This window comes from Podarcis gaigeae, assembly GCF_964106915.1.
Source record: "Podarcis gaigeae genome assembly, chromosome: 8".
Taxonomy (NCBI): Eukaryota; Metazoa; Chordata; class Lepidosauria; order Squamata; family Lacertidae; genus Podarcis; species Podarcis gaigeae.
Window position 1 is genome coordinate 82,204,673 of NC_139684.1, and position 13,419 is coordinate 82,218,091.

Sequence of the window (13,419 nt, forward strand, 5' to 3'; positions counted from 1 at the left end):
TTCCCCCTTCTCCAAGATGCCCTTCCTGGTCTTGGACAACCCAAAGTAACAAATCATTAGCCCCCTTCCATGGCACAGTGCAGATACAAACATCCCAAGGATATAAATTCACTCTCTTAATCAGATAATTAATATTAATAATAATAATAATAATAATAATAATAATAATAATAATAAAAATTTTTATTTATACCCTGCCTTCCCCAGCCAGAGCCGGGCTCAGGTCAGCTGACACCAGTAAAATTACAGTAAAACATAATGGGGAGGGGGACCAATTTAAAATACAGGTTAAAATGCAATTTAAAATGCAGCCTCATTTTAAAAGTAGCCCATAGATCAAAACCCTAAGGGGAGAGGGAAACATAAGGGTCAGACTGAGTCCAAACCAAAGGCCAGGCGGAACAGCTCTGTCTTGCAGGCCCGGTGGAAAGATGTCAAATCCTGCAGGGCCCTGGTCTCTTGTGACAGAGCGTTCCGCCAAGTCGGGGCCAGTACTGAAAAGGCCCTGGCCCTAGTTGAGACCAATCTAACCACCTTGCTACTTGGGACCTCCAAGGTGTTGTCATTGGTGGACCTTAAGGTCCTCCGCGGGGCATACCAGAAGAGGCGGTCCCATGGGCACGTGGGTCCTAGGCCGCATAGGGCTTTAAAGGTCAAAACCAGCACCTTAAACCTGATCCTGTACTCCACCGGGAGCCAGTGGAGCTGGTATAGCACTGGATGAATGTGATCCCACGGCAAGGACCCCGTAAGGAGCCTCGCCACGGCATTCTGCACCCGCTGGAGTTTCTGGGTCAGCTTCAAGGGCAGCCCCGTGTAGAGTGAGTTACAATAATCAAGCCTGGAGGTGACCGTCGTATGGATCACTGTGGCCAGGTTGGGGCGGGAAAGGTAAGGGACCAACTGCTTAATATGGCGGAGATGGAAAAATGCCACCTTTGCTGTATCTGCAACCTGTGCCTCCATGGAAAGGGAGGCGTCGAAGGTTACAATGATGGGAGGCAAGAGGCAGGGAGGGGCACTGAAGGCTGGCGTCATGTGGCCCAGGGTGCTGCTGAAATTGGAAAGCCCAAAGTCTGCCCCTGCTGTGAGAACAGGACCCTGAATTAGAGGGGCACCCTTTGTTCTGATAACAACAGACCTCTTCTTACCAGGGTGCCCACACTACAAGTGTCCCTATTTTCCAGGGACAGTCCCTGATTTACAGAAGCTGTTTCGCTTTCTGATTTGATCCCAGAATGTCCCGCTTTTCCTGAGGACGTCCCTATTTTCAACCGATAAAACTTGGAGGGTATGGAGTTATCCTATCCTGGAGCCAAGGAGATAAGTCACTATACTGCAAAGAAATAGATACGCTAAGGATTTAAATATATGAAGTTAGAGAACAACATGTTTAAAGTTAAGATGAAAAGAAACAAAGATGTTAAGAGGACTAAGTAAATTTTATGAGATTTTATTTTGGAAAACCGTTACAATGATATATAATGAAATTCAGTCAAGGTAATTTGAGGAAGTCATTTAACAATGTTACTAAGATTGGACCAAGTTCAGTTATGATTTTTGTTTGTTTAAAATTTTGGAAAATCAATAAAAAAATTTTTTAAAAGATAAGTCACTGTACAGTACAACCTTTAGAAGGCAGCCCTGCATAGGGTAGTTTTTTTTCCATGTTTTATTATGTTTTTTATATATGTTGGAAGCCGCCTAGAGTGGCTGGGGCAACCAATTCAGATGGGCAGAATATTATTGTTGTTGTTGGTGGTGTTGTTGTTACTATTATTATTACTATTATTATAGGATGTCCCTATTTTCACCAGAGAAATGTTGAAAGGTATGGGCACCAGGTTGGGAAATGCTGGGTCACAGCATGGCTGAAAACCACGTTTGGGCACCTCTGCCAGCCAGCCACTGTGTGTCTCTGTGCATACCTGAGAACAATCTCCAGGTCTTTCCTCCCCCCTCCAGCCCCTTTGACTTCCCCCCCCCCACTGCACAAAACAACAACAAACCCCCACATTTTGAGTCAGTTATAATGCTCCAGTTGTTCTGTGGCTTTCTCAGCAACTTAGAAATTTAACTCAGTTGCATGAAGACAGGTGTACCTGTCACCTCTGTGTATTGTCGTTGTTTTAGTCCCTCTTGGACTACTGCAATGCGCTCTTTGTGGGGCTACCTTTGAAGGTGACCCAGAAACTACAACTAATCCAGAATGCGGCAGCTAGACTGGTGACTGGGAGTGGCCACCAGAACCATATAACACCAGTCCTGAAAGGCGTACATTGGTTCCCAGTACGTTTCCGAGCACAATTCAAAGTGTTGGTGCTGACCTTTAAAGCCCTAAACGGCCTTAAAGGCCCAGTAGACCTGAAGGAGCGTCTCCACCTCCATTGTTCAGCCCGAACACGGAGGTCCAGCTCTGAGGGCCTTCTGGCAGTTCCCTCACTGCGAGAAGTGAAGTTACAGGTAACTGGGCAGAGAGGGCCTTCTCGGTGGTGGCAACTGCCCTGTGAAACACCCTCCCATCAGATGTCAAGGAAATAAACAACTATCTGACTTTTAGAAGACATCTGAAGGCAGCCCTGTTTAGGGAAATTCTTAAAGTTTGACGTTTTATCATGTTTTTAATATTTTGTTGGGAGCCGCCCAGAGTGGCTGGGGAAACCCAGCCAGATGGGCAGGGTATAAATTTATTATTACAGTCATACCTCATGTTTGTTTGTTTTTATTTTGCTTTAAATAAATACAGGTAAATATAAGCAACTAAAATAACAAAAGAGAAATCCTTAATAATAATAATAATAGGTTTGCTTCATGTTACATTTTTTCAGGTTGTGTCCTGCAGCGACCCGGAAGTACCAGAAAGGGTTACTTCCGGGTTTCACCTCCTGTGCATGCGCAGTAGCGCTAAATCGCGCCATGCATCTGCACAGATACGGCACTTCAGGTTGCGGGCTTTTCACATCGCAAATGGGCCTCCGGAATGGATCCCGTTCGCAACCAGAGGTACCACTGTATTATTATTATTATTAATTTCAGCCCAACCATGGTGCCGCTAGACAACGTTGGATTCTGGACATGATGTGTCTGGACAATAGAGGCATCCCCTCTTTAGATACCTGGAGCCCTCCTGCTTATTTTGCTAAGGGGCTTCCTTAGGACCAGCGGCATAGCGTGGGTTGTCAGCACCCAGGGCAAGGCAAGTAATTTGCGCCCCTAACCCCTAACCTGCCGCCGCTGCCAGCTTCTTCTTGCTGCTGCCTGGGCTGGGGTATTTACGGTAAGGTAGCGGCAGGTCCGTGTCAGGTGATCTGAGGCAAGTTGCCGCTGGCGCTGCCGCCCAAACGGTGCCATTTGCCCGGAGGAGGAGGAGGGCAGAGAGGCAAGGAAAATGCAACATGGCCCAGCAGCTGCAGCAGCAGCGGTGGCGGCGGGGCTGTGAGGAGGGGCTGCCTGGCACGCCCTCTGCTGCCCGGACGTGCCTGCCGGACACCTTCAGCCCAGATGCGCGTACAGCTCGTCGGTTCCGTGAGACATGGGGCTCTGCTACAGCCTGCGCCCGAGGCTCTTCGGCGACTCCGGAGGCGGCGAGCGCGCCCCCCCCCCAGATGTTGCGCCCGGTGCGGCCAGCCCCCCTGCACCCCCCACGCTACGCCACTGCTTAGGAGCATGCCTTAAGCATGGGTCGGCAAAGTAAGGCCTGTTTGGCTGGATCTGGTCCAATTGCCTTCTAAATCCGGCCCACGGACAGTCTGGGAATCAGTGTGTTTTTATATGAGTAGAATGTGTCCTTTTCTTTAAAATGCATCTCTGGGTTATTTGTGGGGCATAGGAATTCGTTCTTTTCTTTTTTTCAAAATATAGTCCGGCCCCCCACAAGGTCTGAGGGACAGTGGACCGGCCCCCTTCTGACCCCTGTCCTAAAGTCCTGCCCTGATGGTGCCAAGGCAGCCCAGTACAGACGACAGAGAGCTTCTGCTTCCAAGTGCATCTTACTGGGAATGTTAAAAAGAGCTCCGTGCCACGGCTTAAACAAGGGCTTAGCTCAGCAGCTAAGAGCACCTGCTTTCCACACAGAAGGTCCCAGGTTCAAATCCCCGGCATCTCCAGGTAGGGCTGAGACGGTCTATCTGAAACTCTGGACAGAGCCATTGCCAGTCAGCGTGGGCAGTACAGAGCTGGATGGACCCAGAGGTCTGATAAGGCAGTGTGGTGTAGTGGTTAGTGTCGCAGCAGGACCTGGAAGGCGGGTTCCCAGTTGCCACAAATCTCACTGGGTGACCTTGGGCCAGTCTTCCTCTCAGCCTAACCTACTTCACAGGGTTGTAGGGGCAAGGAGATGCAGAACCATCTATGCCAGCTTGAGTTCACTCGAGAAAAAGATGAGATGAGAAAGTAATAAATAAATGAAATAAATAGCATTCTGTTCCACTGATGGCCGGGGAAGACTATGAGCCTTGAAAGACATCAAACAATTGCGGAGAGCTGTTACCAAGCTTGTTATCTGCCCCAGAACTCTCTTAACTGCAAGATCCACAATATTACTGTAATTCTGTGTTTAATCTTTTTGGGGAAATTGCCGTACTTACGGAACAGACTTACTATGCCCCAGCTCAGCAAAATCCACAGGATTTATTGAAAAATGATCTTTATTAATTATTGGAATTAAAATTTGCAGGACAACATCCACCCTGTGTCTGTTTTTCGCAGCTAACCTATCTCAATATAGTCTACATTGAATGATGGGCCTTGGGCCTGATCCAGGTAAAAGACTCTTCTTATGTTGTTTTTTTTATTTTTTTTATCCTACCCATGGTCTACACTTTTTTTTATCCTACCCATGGTCTACACTAAGAGGGCTTACCCAAAGAAAAGTTATAGACCCATTGAAATTAGTAGACCTAAGTTAGCAGTGTCCATTACTTAAAATGGGCCTGATCCGAGTAGGTCGAACAATGGATACAACCTTATGAGCTCCCCGCAGTTCCAATTATTTACCGTACTTCCAACTGTGAATCGCTTCCTGCGAAAACACCTCAACACCAAAACATCGATAAAAGGTAAATACATGTGCAAAACAATTTTATAATAAATAAATAAATTTTTATTTATATCCCGCCTTCCCCAGCCGAAGCCGGGCTCAGGGTGGCTAACAACAATAAAATAATACAACATTCTAAAATCATTTCCTTATAAAATTAATTCAATAAATGAAACTGTTTAGTATATCGAAAGTCTTGGATTGTTTTGGGGAAAATTTAAGGTCTTTAATAGGTTCCGCAAACAGAACGGAGGCCATGGCGCCTGTCTGATAATATAAGGGGAGGGATTTCCTAATAACCTCAGCACAGGCCTTCGAATCCTACATTGCGAGAAGATGATTTCCTCCGTATGTTTTTGATTCGCATGCATATGAAATCCGTTCATTAACCGATCTGAGTTGAGACTCCCACAATTCATGGGATTGAGGTTTGTTTCTTCTAGGGAGGGTGGCTAGCCTGCTACAAACGCAGCCCCACTTGTGTGGGTCTTGCCCGGCTGCAGCCTGCAATTCCCTTACCCGACTTATCCAGTTCATTAGGGGGAGAGAAAAAAGTAAACCAAGCTTAACCTTGTTTCCCCACATCCGCTCCCCTGGCTGCCCCCCCCCCCCCCAGCATCTCCCTCTTTTCTCCTTCGCCTTCCTCTCCCCGGCTCTGCCAGACGGTTTTCTGTTTGCCTCCTGGCTTCACCTTTGCAAGGTCTTCCTCCTCTGCGGGCAGCTCCTCCGCCCATCTGTCTCTGGGGGATCAAGGCAGATTAACATCCAATCTGCCTGTCTACTTTTCTGCTTTAAAACCTGCTGACAGGTTTGCAGATTAAATTTTCTGACCCACTCCCCCACCCCTTACCAACCCCCTCTCCCCCATCTTCCTTCAAAACCTTTCTGCCAGCGACAAGCTGTGGAACCCACCTTCTACGATACGATAATCTTTATTGTCATTGTCCCATACAGAACAACGAAATTGAAAAAAAATCTACATCAGACATTCAAAAACCAACAAGCCTGCTATCCCAGCCTGGTTAACCCCCTAAAAACTCTGATACCCCATAATTAAATACAATATACTGCTATAGAGACTACCTTACACCGCGTTTAAAACCAAAATTGCATTTGGATAGAAACTGTTTCTCAGGCAGCTGGTCCTAGTCTTTATAACCCTGTACCTTCTTCCAGAAGGCAGAAGCTGAAAGAGATCGTTTCCAGGGTGCGCACTATCCTGCGCTATCTCTGCTGCTTTCTTATGGCACCTGAAAGCATAAATTTGATCCGAGGTGGGAAGAGTGCACCCAATTATTCTCTCTGCAGTCTTTACAACCCTGGACAGCATTGTTTTTTCCCTGGCCATGCAGCTCCCAAACCACACACAGAGACCATAAATTAATACACTCTCAACAGGACAATGGTAAAATGCCATCAACTGGTCCTTTGAGAGAGGATTCTTTCTTGGAAACGGAGGCAAAACCCATCTCTCGCTGGCCCCTGGCAACCTTAGTTTGGGCAAGCGGAGATTCCCCGTTTCCCATAAATAAATCAGAATCCAATGGACAAAGAGCCTTCTTCAAGTGTGTGCAAGTTGCGGTCTGTTGTGAGGGAACCTGACTTGCATGTGAGCTTTTTTTAAAAAATCCTTCTAATAGCACCACTTTTTTTTTTTTAAAAAAGGGCATTGATGGACCAAGTTTGCCTAGCCCCTTCTGGGGGCAGATGGAGGGCTTGTGTCTCCAGGTGTGTGAGGGTGCCAGTAATGATGGTGATGTTTGTAGTAATAATAATAATAATAATAATAATAATAATAATAATAATAATAATAATATCAGTCCAATATACCTGAAGGAGCGTCTCCACCCCCATTGTTCTTCCTGAACACTGAGGTCTGGAGCCAAGGGCCTTCTGGTGGTTCCTTCGCTGCGAGGAGCCATGTTACAGGGAACCAAGCAGAGGGCCTTCTTGGTGGTGGTGCCCACCCTGCGGAACACCCTCCCACCAGATGTCAAAGAGAACAACAACTACCAGACATTCAGAAGACATCTGAAGGCAGCCCTGTTTAGGGAACCTTTTAATGTTTAATAGATTATTGTATTTCTATATTCTGTTGGAAGCCGCCCAGAGTGGTGGGGTATAAATAAATTGTTGTTGTTGTTTGAAAAGACTGTGTATGTAGCTTGCAAGTTTCAGCTGGGCACAAGCTGGCTGCAAATTATAGCATAGACATGGGGTCATAGAAGCCATCTCCTAGGTCCCATAAAATATTTGAGGGGGCAGCCCCCCCCCCCCCAGTTTAGGGCCTTGCCATTCAAATGATGTGTGTGAGCCGTGTTTTGAGGTCAGTTATGCAGGCCGGGGCTTACCTAGGCCTACCCAATATTTTATTCAAGTTGGCACCCCTGCTCAGGGTGAAGTGGAGATCCTGCCCTCCTCTGCTGCTCTCTCCCAATTAACCTCCGTCTCCAGGGGCTGTCTCTGTTGCGCCCCCTAGGTCTCAGGTCTGGGCCCTGAATTCTCTGGATCTGGGATACTCCTGAGCTGTCAAGCCTAACAAAAGACAGTGAGGGCTCTGGAAATCAAGTCCTCTCTAGAGTGGTTGAAGATGCTTCAAGAGCATTGCATCAGAAGAACCTTCTGGACCAGCTCAATGGCCCATCTATTCTAGCATCTTGTTCTCATAGTCGCCAATCAGATGTCTGTGGGAAACCTGTACAGTGGTACCTCGGGTTAAGTACTTAATTCGTTCCAGAGGTCCGTTCTTAACCTGAAACTGTTCTTAACCTGAAGCACCACTTTAACTAATGGGGCCTCCTGCTGCTGCCGTGCCGCCACAGCACGATTTCTGTTCTCATCCTGAAACAAAGTTCTTAACCCGAGGTACTATTTCTGCGTTAGCGGAGTCTGTAACCTGAAGCATATGTAACCCGAGGTACCACTGTATTCAGAAGAATGTACTGCCTCTGACTTTCTGGCCCTTCCCTCTGCCGCATGGAATGCAGCAACCACCCATTACTTCAGAAGTCTTGAAAATACATCTCTTATTTATCCAGGCTCTCCCTGACCCATAAGACTGGGTCCTGTTTTATTTGTATTCCCGGAAACCTTTGCTTTCACGCTGCTGTTTTCTTGATTTTAAGCTATGCTTTTGTTTTCACGGATCTTGTGTCCCATGCAGGTCTTGCTCAGAGTAGACCCATGGAAATTAATGACCATGCACAAAGTATTGCTACAAAGTGGAGACATTGCGGCTGAGATTTTATCCTGTCAGGAAAATGCTGCAGAAAACACTCATAATAAAAGTACCAGGCGCTTTAATGCATTAAAAGCTTCATTTGAACACTCACCTCTTTCTCTTCCTAAGACGATGCAAACTCCTGGTCCTGCCACCAGCCAGGACTTCTCCCCTCATGGAGCTACAATTCCCAGGAACAAACTACAACTCCCAGGATTATTTGGGGGAAGTCATGTGCTTTGATTGTGTGTTGGGTGGGCTGCAAGTGCATGGTGGGGCCCTGCAGATCTGAACCCCCCTCAGCTGGGCGACATTGGGGGCCAGCCACTTCCTCTGAGCATAGCTGTCAACTTTTCCCTTTTTGTAAGGGAAATTCCCTTATTCCGAATAGGATTCCTCACAAGAAAGGGGAAAAGTTGACAGCTATGCCTCTGAGCCTACCTCACAGGGTTGTTCTGTGGATTAAATGAGGAGCGAGGAAACTATGTAGGCCCCCTTGAGTTCCTTGGATGAAAAGGTGGGCTATAAGAACAATAAAGAAATAACAAATAAATCAGGTTCTGGAATATTTGACAGGGAATGGCATTCATTTGATCCAGGCAGCCCCCAAACCTCTCAATTTGGAAATCAACCTACCCGTATTTTTCGCTCTATAAGACGCACCAGACTACAAGACGCACCTAGTTTTTGGAGGAGGAAAACAAGAAAAAAAAATATTCTGAATCTCAGAAGCCAGAACAGCAAGAGGGATCGCTGCGCAGTGAAAGCAGCAATCCCTCTTGCTGTTCTGGCTTCTGGGATAGCTGCGCAGCCTGCATTCGCTCCATAAGACGCACACACATTTCCCCTTACTTTTTAGGAGGGAAAAAGTGAGCCTTCTAGAGCAAAAAATACAGTACTTCTTACAGAATAGTTCGGGATGTGTGTGTGTGGTGTTTGTTGTGACGTGGGGTTTGTGATTTCAGCTCTGTTGACATGATATGCTGGAGACAGTTCTCTAGTAACACTTCTTTATTAAAGCAAACAAGACTGAGACTTGAGGAGGGGAGAGCTACATTTATAGGGACAGGGAACAAGCTAGAAAGGATACATTTTGGAGGGAGCAATATCAGGCAATCACAGTCCTGCCTTTTGGAGGAAACCAATAAGACAGAGGATCCAAATACAGCAGCTTAAATGAACCAATAGTAGCTGTACCCTCTGGAACCAAAAGGCAGTTACTTTACCCTAATGCAATACAGACAATAATAATACAGATATAAAATCCTTTGACTCAATACACAACAGTGTTGTTTTGTTTTCCTCCCGTTTGGCAAAAGGCACATTTATTTCAGCTAGTTTAATGTATATTAATTGGTAGAGGGGGGCTGGGGAATCTATTTCCTTTAACCGTTAAATCTGCCCTAGAACATTTCAAATCCATTAGGGCCGTAATCCCCGCCGTGATGTAAGTGCCCATGTGACCTGGCCCTTTTTGTTTCCTGGAAAGAGAAGTGTGTTGGCAGCCGCGCTCAGTATTTTGCAGTAGGACTTAGTGGGCTGGTGATCTGGCAAGAGATGCAATTCCATAGACCTTTTGACTATAACAATGTCTTCTCTTCTGTTCAGCTCAGCTCACAAGGGTTTTCCAGGTGTGAGAGACAAAAGGGGCTTTTGTACCTGTCCTAGCCAGGTAGAAGGATTTCGTCTTTTCTCCCACCTGTGCTGCCGCTTCTGTGGGAATTCATCCAGTGGTTTTGTTTATGTTTTTAGGTTGCCAACCTTGTTTCCTGCCCCTGCTCCTCTGCATTTAACAGCAGCCTGGCAGTGCAGACATTTCGCCAGCAAATCTTTTCCTCTGGGTGAGGAAATCGTGACCCAACAAGGCACCTGAGTTTTCACAGTAGATTGGAAGAGGGAATTTTGATAGATTCAGCCTTGTATGTAGGAATGTGAATAAACTCCTCAATAGCACTTTCAATCCGTTCATGGTAAAGAGCAATGTTTTTAAAGGCTGCGCCTTTTGAATTTCAAGCGGAGATTGTTGCTGTAAATGTACAGCTTGAAATGTCAATATCAGAAAGAGAGAGAGCCACAAACAGAGAGATTATATTTATATCTTTCCTGCCACACACACTCCTGCTTAAAAACAAGTGCAGGGGGAGGTCAGGGTTGTGTTTGAATTGTATTGCAATTTTGCATGCCAATTTATCATCTCAATCTTTGAGAAGGAGGTTTTTCACAAACCGAAAACGCCAAACAGTTGTGTTCCGCAAAACAATTTGCTTTGCTCAGCCATAATGACTGAAGCTACGGACGCCTCCCTGCAACCCTTTGGATTTGGCCGTCTGAGGTCAGGGGACAAGCAGAAACAAGTATGGAAAAATGATTAAGAAGAGCCAAATTTCTCTCTGTCTGGCTGCTCTTAAAGGGCCAGGTTATTGGGTGCAATTGGAGAGTAAACAGTTTGAGATTAAAAAGAGTGTGTGCTGTTCTCTGCTTTGGCATACTGGACCACTCAGACAGATCTAAATACTAGATTTCAAATTTTAAAAATGGGGAATCTGGCATTGTGTAACCCCACCACCACCATCACCAATCCCTAGATATAACCTGAAACCTGGACAGAACCTGGGTGACCTTAATTGATTAAGAGTCCAGACATCTTCTGAAACTGCAGTGTGCAGTCAGGCCTTCACAATATCTTCTTTTTAACCAACCACCATCAGCTGACGCTTTAAATTATCTTATATATATATATATTTGTAGACTGAGCTCCTTGTGTTTTACATGCTGCAAGCCGCCTTGATGAATTTTCAAATAATGATGATGTAATAGCTGCTTGAATTCCACAGAACTTGCTCCCATCTAAGTGGGCTTAGGTTTGTGGTCTCCTCTTCCCACGCTCCTTTTAATATTGAGACAATTGCTGCATTTCTCTCCCCCTGCTCCCCCACCCCAATTTCTTGCTTTGCTTAACATCTACCCTTAGAAAATAAATATGGAAACCTATCTTGTGACATTTTGTTTGGCCTAAAAAAGTAGCTGCCCTCGTTCTTTGATTCCAGCATCGTCCTGGTTTCCATGTGTGAATAAGGGACAGAGAAACTCTGTTCTTCAGTGACATGCAAACCCAACAGGGCAAACTGCAGGCTCATTAAGACCGTTAGGAAAAATAATCTAGGCAAAATTAAAACGGCAACATGCCGTGACTGAGATCACAGCATAATCGCTACAGATCTTTTAAACTATCTTCTGTTTTTAAAGAAAGCGATTCTCTTTGCGTGTCAAGTGAGGGAATCGTGAAAGGTCACATGGTAATTTATTATTAGTGTTATTATTATTACCGTTATTATTATGATCTTCCCGGAGTCTGCAGATATCATACTACCACTCAAGATTTTATATGTGTGTAGAATTTAAAATTCTATTACTGTTTAATTGTTTTTAATGGTTGTACGGTATGTTTCCCATGGTTCTTATTTGTATCTGTACAAATAAGTCCCACTAGGGGAAAAGGCAGGGCATAAATTATTATTATTATTATTGCGAATAGATGTTTATGGGAGCAAGAAGCCAGCAGTACAATACTAACATCAGCACCACCCCTTTCACTGTATTTTCTTCGGGGCGGAGACCTGTAATTTTGGCCAATGCTCCTCAGTAAAGCACCTCATGTGCTGATGCTATAGAAGCCCATTATAAAAATAACTCCAAAGATATCAACTTAAAACATGATTTTCACCAGAAATGGGTCGCATGAGGGTTACGAGAAACCGCAGCGACGTCTGCGCAGTTGCTTCCGCCCAACTTTGCAATAGGAGCATTTAGGCCAAGGGGCTGCTTCAGTCTTCCTCGTGGTCCTCCAACTACCTTTCCTGTTTTAAGCCCCGCCTTCCCCTCGGCGCACGGTCCCAAGTCCTGTTTAATTAAATGAGGTTACCCAGGGGGACTCGGCTGGCAGCGCCACCCTGGGCAGCTGTCACCCAGCATCGAAGAACCAATTTGTCATCCTTAGTGGGTCCTATAATCCCTTCTAATTCAGTTACCAATCTGCGCAGTGGGTGGGGGTGGAGGGAGGGAGGGTGAGAGCAGCGGCCTTAAGAGGATTGGGGCATTTGCTAAATTAGATAAGCAAAAATAACAAATGGCAAGTGCGGACTGGGGTCGGTTACCGAGTCCGGACGACAGGAAGACTTTCTGGGAAGCTGGGGCATCGCACACCCAAGCCAGATAAGAGCACCAAACACCTGAAGCTCGTGCAAAGGGAGCCCAGGATGGAGAAAGGGCCTGCACCCTCATTTTTCTGGAATGCCTTTTTTTAAAGAACAAGAGAGCTGTTTTGACAAAATATATCTCCGCTGGCTGGTGCCAACATTAGCCTCCGTTATTCCTTTCAGCCGGCCTTCTTCGTAACTGCTGCGGACATTGCTGCCTGCGTCACAGAACACAGAAAATGGGAATTGCTGAATGCACAGAAAACTATGCATTTTCTACAAAAAGACACAAAACTTTTTGATTCCCGAGTACAGTGGTACCTCAGGTTACATACGCTTCAGGTTACAGACTCCACTAACCCAGAAATAGTGCTTCAGGTTAAGAACATTGCTTCAGGATGAGAACAGAAATCGTGCTCCAGCGGCGCGGCAGCAGCAGGAGGCCCCATTAGCTAAAGTGGTGCTTCTGGTTAAGAACAGTTTCAGGTTAAGAACGGACCTCCGGAACGAATTAAGTACTTAACCTGAGGTACCACTGTAAGCGGAAGCTATCCAGCAGGCATGATCCTACCCAAGAGGCTCTGACTAATATACACATAGAATCGCAGTTGCAAGGCACCCTGGGGTCATCTAGCACAACCCTCCATAATACAGGAATCTTTTTGCAAAACGTGGGACTCGAATCCACAACCCTGAGATTAAGAGTCTCCTTTAAAAAAAAAAAAACCATTATGTTTTTATGATAGAATGGGAGTTGCCCTTGGTGGCCTATAATTTTTTTAAAAAAGAGAGTAGGAAGTGGCTTGAGACAGGATCCGTTCTAATGGTGTGAACTCAGCTTGGAGCAACATTCCTCAAGCTGATGCTCTCCAGATGTGTTGCATCACCAAGCCACAGCCTGAAACATCTAGAGCAGGGGTCAGCAAACTTTTTCAGCAGGGGGCCGTTCCACTGTCCCTCAGACC

General features: G+C 45.9%; 1 protein-coding gene and 1 long non-coding RNA gene across 2 annotated transcripts in view; both read left to right on the forward strand.

Annotated features, from left to right (window-relative positions):
* LOC310851829 overlaps window positions 1-13,419 on the forward strand; it is a 305,116-nt gene that overhangs the window by 80,189 nt on the left and 211,508 nt on the right. The gene's annotated exons all lie outside the window — the stretch shown is intronic.
* Window positions 4,475-13,419, forward strand: part of LOC310851616 (gap junction delta-2 protein-like) — a 175,706-nt gene continuing 166,761 nt past the window's right edge. Inside the window, exon 1 of the mRNA XM_083754198.1 lies at window positions 4,475-4,484. The gene's annotated coding sequence lies outside the window, so the exon portion shown is untranslated. The remainder of the gene's footprint in view (window positions 4,485-13,419) is intronic.